This window comes from Armigeres subalbatus, chromosome 2 (genome assembly GCF_024139115.2).
Source record: "Armigeres subalbatus isolate Guangzhou_Male chromosome 2, GZ_Asu_2, whole genome shotgun sequence".
Lineage (NCBI taxonomy): Eukaryota > Metazoa > Arthropoda > Insecta > Diptera > Culicidae > Armigeres > Armigeres subalbatus.
The window spans coordinates 360,452,794-360,458,876 of NC_085140.1; the positions used below are offsets into that span (position 1 = coordinate 360,452,794).

The following is a 6,083-nucleotide window of genomic DNA, read 5'->3' on the forward strand; positions in this document are numbered from 1 at the left end:
TTACTGGGTTCTTTTAATAAATCTATCCGAAAATCTTTCAGTTTTTTTTAATTTCTTTAAGAATTCACTCAGAGTTTTCTTCATGAATTTACTCGAAATTTCTTATAGTTATTCTCTGACGGAATCACTTTAAGTACTCGTTTTCAGCCATTCAATGGAAGCAAACTGTCATTTTATTTTATCAGCTTTGCTGCGTCGCAGCATGCGTGAAAATAAAAATGACAGTTTGCGTTCTCCGTATCGAATGTCCTTTAAACGCGAGTACTTGAAATTGATTCCGTCAGAGATTTAAATATCCTCAAGAATTGTTCTCCACTCCAGAAATGGAATTCGAATTTCTTTCAGAGTTATGGAAGGGATTTCTTGAGGAATTAATAGAAGAATTTTTGTTTGACAAATACCAGAAATACTTGCTGGTGCAATTCCTTTAAAAAATTTAAAGGGTTCCTATTTCAATTTCCGCAGGAATTCCTAAGGCTATTTTAAAAGGAATTCTCTTGAAATGTTTTCCGTTGGAATTCTAAACAAACTTTTAAATGGATTTTTCAAAAGAATTGCTGAAAAAAATTCATGGGCTGGATTCTTACAAGTACGTCCAACAAAACATATGGCTTATAGTGATACATAGGTGATGTGCATTGATTCGAAACATAATCTGCTACTACTGCTACCTACTACGAATCCCTAGAAATTGTTTTTGAAGGAATTTCTGAAGGATTTCTCGAGGATATTCCGAAAGGTATTTCCGAAGACAAATCGGAAAAAAATCCGGAATTGATTGTGAAGATTGTATTGGATATTCCTCATTATATTCCTCCGAAAATTCAAACATTGGAAATTGGAATTATAAGAAAATTTCGAAATTCATTCGAAGTTCACGAATTCTTTTCGGATTTTTTTAAAATTCTGCCAGTACTTTCTCAATAAATCCGTTCGGACACTCTAGGAAGAATTTCTGGAGTCCTTGAAATTCCTCAGGAATTTCTTCAGATTTGTGAATTCTTTCAAAATTCTTATAGAACATCCTTCGCTCATTCTTCCGTTTTTTGGATACTCTTCAAGGATTAATTTTAGACCTTCGAAATTCCTTTTGAGTTTTTTAATTCCTTTGAGCATTATTTCGGAATCCTTCGGAAAATCCTTCAAAATTTTTCCAGGAATCCTTGGAATATTCATTAGAAATCCTTTTGAGAATTTCTTCAGGAAATCCATTTAAATGTCTCGTTCGAGCGTTAACGAAGTGCCGGGTAATAATTTTAAGGCGAGAGAGATACTTACCAATTCACGTTTTATTCAAGACTAAACTATGTACATTAGGCAGTTCATTTCAAATGTCAGCACTGAATATGTTCTTAACTCCCATTAAATTTTATAGGAAAATACTTAAAATATATTCAAATCATCTCCAACTCTCAAATCGTGATCAATTCAAATAAACATCCCCAACCTCCATTTTGGAATCTATTTGAGCTCATCAGTGGGTAACTATTAATGTTTATTTATTTTATTTCACTGTTAGGCTAAATACACCATTTTAGCCATTAATCTCATATTCACACTGTCAATAGAGCGTTCAATCCACTCATAACTGATGTGTTATCCGGAGGTCTCATTTATATCGATTCCAAAAAGGAGGTTGATGTTTATTTGAATTCATCACAATTAGACAGTTGTAGGAGACTTGAAAAATTTTAAGTTTTTCCCTACAAATTTCCATATAAACATAAATTGACTTGCGCCACCCTAAATGGCACCGAATTGCCTGAAATTTTGCAGGACTCCTATATTATCAAAATGATGTAATAAACATATGGGAGTTGGAATTTCGAACATTTTAAATTTGAACTGCCCTAATGTACATCAGCGTGTCCTATTATATGCACTCTTCCCTATCTTATTCTAAAACGTTCTAGAATTGTATTCAATCATTATTTGCTAAACCTATTTGTGTAAGTCATTGTATAGAAGCTGCTCGTCTATACATAAAGTGTAACCTTGCTTGAATGTTCTAGAAACGTCAAGAACTATTATGCAATGTTTAAAGAAACAGGTAAATATTTCATGTATTTTGGTGATGACTTGATGTCCTGTTGGCCTCGAGAGAATGTCATCCACGGTCGATGCGAAAATCAATATGGCTTGCTGATGGCCGCGACATGTGCTTTAAAACTCCTGGAAATTTCTTTTATTTTCCCGTTTCATTCTTCAATATTTTTTCGTAGAATTCTTCCAACAAAATATCCGGAATAACTCCTGCAGAAATTTTGCAAGAAATATTACATTGTGTTACTGAAGGAATTCATGACGAAATTTTGGAAAGGATTATGAAAGAATCTCTGAAGTAGTGTTCAAATGAGCTCCTATGGAAATTTTATAAAGAATATCAGGACGATTTTTGAAGAAATTTAGAAAAATTACTTCTTTAAATTCCTTAGGAAAATCTGAAGGACTCTTTCGGAATTCTTTAGGAATTCCTTTGAAAACCAAGATAGTGGTAAAACAAAACACTGTTTTAAATCTTGAATTAAGACCTAACACCAAAAAGAAACAAAAAATATCGGGATTTCAGTAGATCATCATATTTCATACTTCTTCGTATTTTCTCAGGAATTCCTTAGGAATTTACTTCAGAAGTTGCTTCGGAAATTTCTCCGTATTCATCCTGTTGGTTTCATGAATATATCAAAAGTTCTCACTCACATTTTTCGTAAAAATAGCCCCAGGAATTACTTCGACTAGTCATCAGAAGTTCTTTCAGACATACATTCAAAAGATCCTCCAGGATTCCATCGTAAATTTCTCTAATAATACATCGGAGAGCTCAGTGATTCTACTAAATTCCTCAAGGAGTTTCTTCAAAATCCTCCGCAAATATAAAAATCCTATAGGAAACCATAAAACATCCTTGAGTAATATTTGCGTCTTGAGAACTTATTCGAAATATCCTTAACGAATTATTAATGAATTTCATGGTCGAATTCCGTTGAATTTCTTAGGCAATAACACGGAAATTGAATCAGAAACCTTCCGAAGTTCCCTTATGAGAAATCTTCCAGTTCTTCTTTGTTGGAATTCCTTTGAACATTCGGATATACCTTTGAAAGCCTTTGCTAAACACGTAACTGAACCATATTGATATGTGGATGCCTGAAACGCCTTACTATTTAATTGGAAAGAACAAACCGGAACAGGCGAAAGAAAGTCTCGTCTGGTTTCGTCGATCTTCAATGGTTTCTGATGAATTAGAAATAATGAAACTGTCTGTGGAAAAGTCTAATCGAGAAAGGGGAACATTAAGTGAACTGTTCACAAGGGCGTACCGCAACCACATGCGGATTGTATTTATTCTGGTGTTTAGCATGCAGTTTACTGGAATACTTGCGATTCTTGGATACGCTCAAACGATTTTTGGAAAAATTTCTACAAATTTGAAACCAGAGGAGATGTCCATTGTATTGGGAGCTGTGCAACTTGTGGCCGTAATGTTCCCCGCTGTTTTAGTTGATCGAATGGGTCGACGGCCGTTGCTGCTGCTTTCTACAGCAGGAACGACATTGGGACTATTGGTTTGCAGTGTGTATTTCGCTATCGCAGGAGATGATTACCAAGGCAACTTAGGATGGATCGCATTCATTGCACTCATGTTCTACATAGTGTTCTATGGTGCAGGATTGGCTACAGTGTCGTTCGCCGTGTTGACAGAAATATTTCCGAAAAACATCCGGACCTATGCAAACGCCACGTTTACAGTCGCGAGTGCTGTGGTCATTTTTGGGATCGTTAAACTTTTTCAAGCGACGCTAGATAACGTTGGGGCATATCTACCGTTTGGATTGTTTGCGCTCAGTGGGGCTATCAGTGGAGTGCTTATCTACGTGTACATTCCGGAGACGAAAGGCAAGTCTTTGGACGACGTTCAAAGGATAGTGGCGAGGGTACGCACCGCAGATAACTGGTGATATGGATTGTTGATATTTATTAGTCTTAAATGGGCGGCTAATTATCAAACTTAACTACTTGCGCTCTTAAACAAATTAACGAATGTGTTATTTATATCCCACAACCGTCGGGGTTCCGTTTGTCAAAATTTCCATGACAGATTTTATATTAAATATTGAGAAAATAACTAATATATGGAATAAATGTGTTTCTTTCACACTTCATTTGAACAAAAGCTTTGTTGATGTTGAATTAATGACAAACTATCTTCTATTCTTCTCAGGAAATATGTCAAACAGAAAAACGAATAAAGATGACATTTTGGAATATTTTTACACTAAAAATTAAAAACAAATTGGGATCACCCTCGAAAAATATAGGCAAAAGTTTTTTGCCGTCTTACATCCGATTTCGGGTATTTTTAGCTCGATACAAAGAATATGAGTAGATCTTGGACCGTAGGTATTTTAAACAAACAATTTGTAATTTTTTATGTACTAAAATAAGACACTTTTTTATTCTTATCAAGATACTAATTTTTCTTATAATTATGTTGTAAAAATATGTTGATTTTTCTTAAAATTGAGCCTACAAAACTTCGAAATGATAAGCAAAATGGAAATGGAATGGGGCTTCGATGATTTTTCAGCGGAAAAATATTGTTTTATTTTTAAAAATCAAAATGTTTACTCAAGTGTATAGTATGCATCGGCCAAAAGTTTTGGTTCACCCACTATTATATGGTGACCCGGCCATACGTTTGGGTTCACTATCCTGATATACGATTTGATTCAATTTTAGCCAAATATTGTCTGAAGTACAGTTCTTGATGTTTTGAATGGAAACTCACTTTCTTGTTAGTTTAAAATACAAACGGTGCCTGATCTACTCATATTCTTTGTATTGAGCTGACAATAACCGAATGCGGATGTAAGACGACGAAAATATTTTTTGAGGGCGAATCCAAGCTTTTCTGCAAACGTGACCTTTAAGTGGTCTTGTTGTGTAAGGGTTATCACGCCTATCTAGAGAGTAGGAGGTTGGGGGTTCGAGTCCCTCCAAGGCACATTCTTTTTCGCAAATTTCATATCAATTTGTCCATTTCGAAACATGTTCTGTGCATATGCGCAGCCAAGATATTTAACAAAAAAAAATTTTGATTTTGATTTTGAATATGCAATTAATTGTTGGGTCTCTTTTGTTTTCCAACTTTTCAGAAATTAAAAATCCTATGTGTTGCAAACTATCACTGTCACTTTACAAATCCTAGGTGGGCTATTTTTGTCTAGGAACTTCTAAGCCCCTCCTCCCTCTAGCCCCGGGTCCGTGACGTTAGGCACAAAGACGTTAAGCACAAGGACGTTAGGCATAAGTACGTTAGGCATAACTGACGAAAGGCATAATAGACGGTAGGCACAATTCTGCCTTCTCTATGCAGTGGGCTGTTTTTGGGGTCATTTATGCCTAACGTACTTATGCCTAGCGTACTTATGTCCCCCTAGCCCCTCTTATTTACGTCAATGGATAAATCCTAAGTCGGTTACACATTCGCTCCATAAGCGGATGGTCATGAGTTTGATTCCCGCAGCCCCTTCATCATGTTCTAGTCAATCCCTTGAAGTGCATCAGTATGGCGACGTTTCAGATGGTGACTAACAAACTGCCAATTTTCTTGGAGGCATACCTCAAAAGACTTGGTTAACTGACAAACGAAACAATGCATCGCTCAAATGGACTCACGATATGGACGAACGGACGTTTTAAAAAAATGTTCTGTTTATCCAAAAACTTCGCAGTGGCTATCGTAGCGGTCGACGAACACAGAGTGTCTTCCAGTTTTGACATAGTCTGAAGAACCCAGAAAGAAGTTTGAAGTACCATCTGCAGGGAAATGTATAAGAAGATGAAACAAGTTTTGAGACAGTTCACTTATGAGTAAATACATATAACAATCTCACACAGGGACTACGAAATGGTGAGTTGTGTAGCTGGTAGTGTAGCCTGGGCACTGTTGTCATTCTGTGATCAGCTAGAGTGAGAGGGTGCGTCCGGTGGGGTATACCTAGGGCAGTGAACTCTGTTGAACTTCTATAAAAAGCTGCATGTATCCACAAGCAGGCCCTATCAAAGCAACCGTGTGCCAC

The 6,083-nt window shown here is 36.2% G+C and overlaps 1 pseudogene; it reads left to right on the forward strand.

The window, feature by feature from the left end:
- Window positions 1-3,959, forward strand: part of LOC134210081 (facilitated trehalose transporter Tret1-like) — a 4,600-nt pseudogene extending 641 nt beyond the window's left edge.
- The last annotated feature ends 2,124 nt before the right edge of the window (window positions 3,960-6,083 follow it).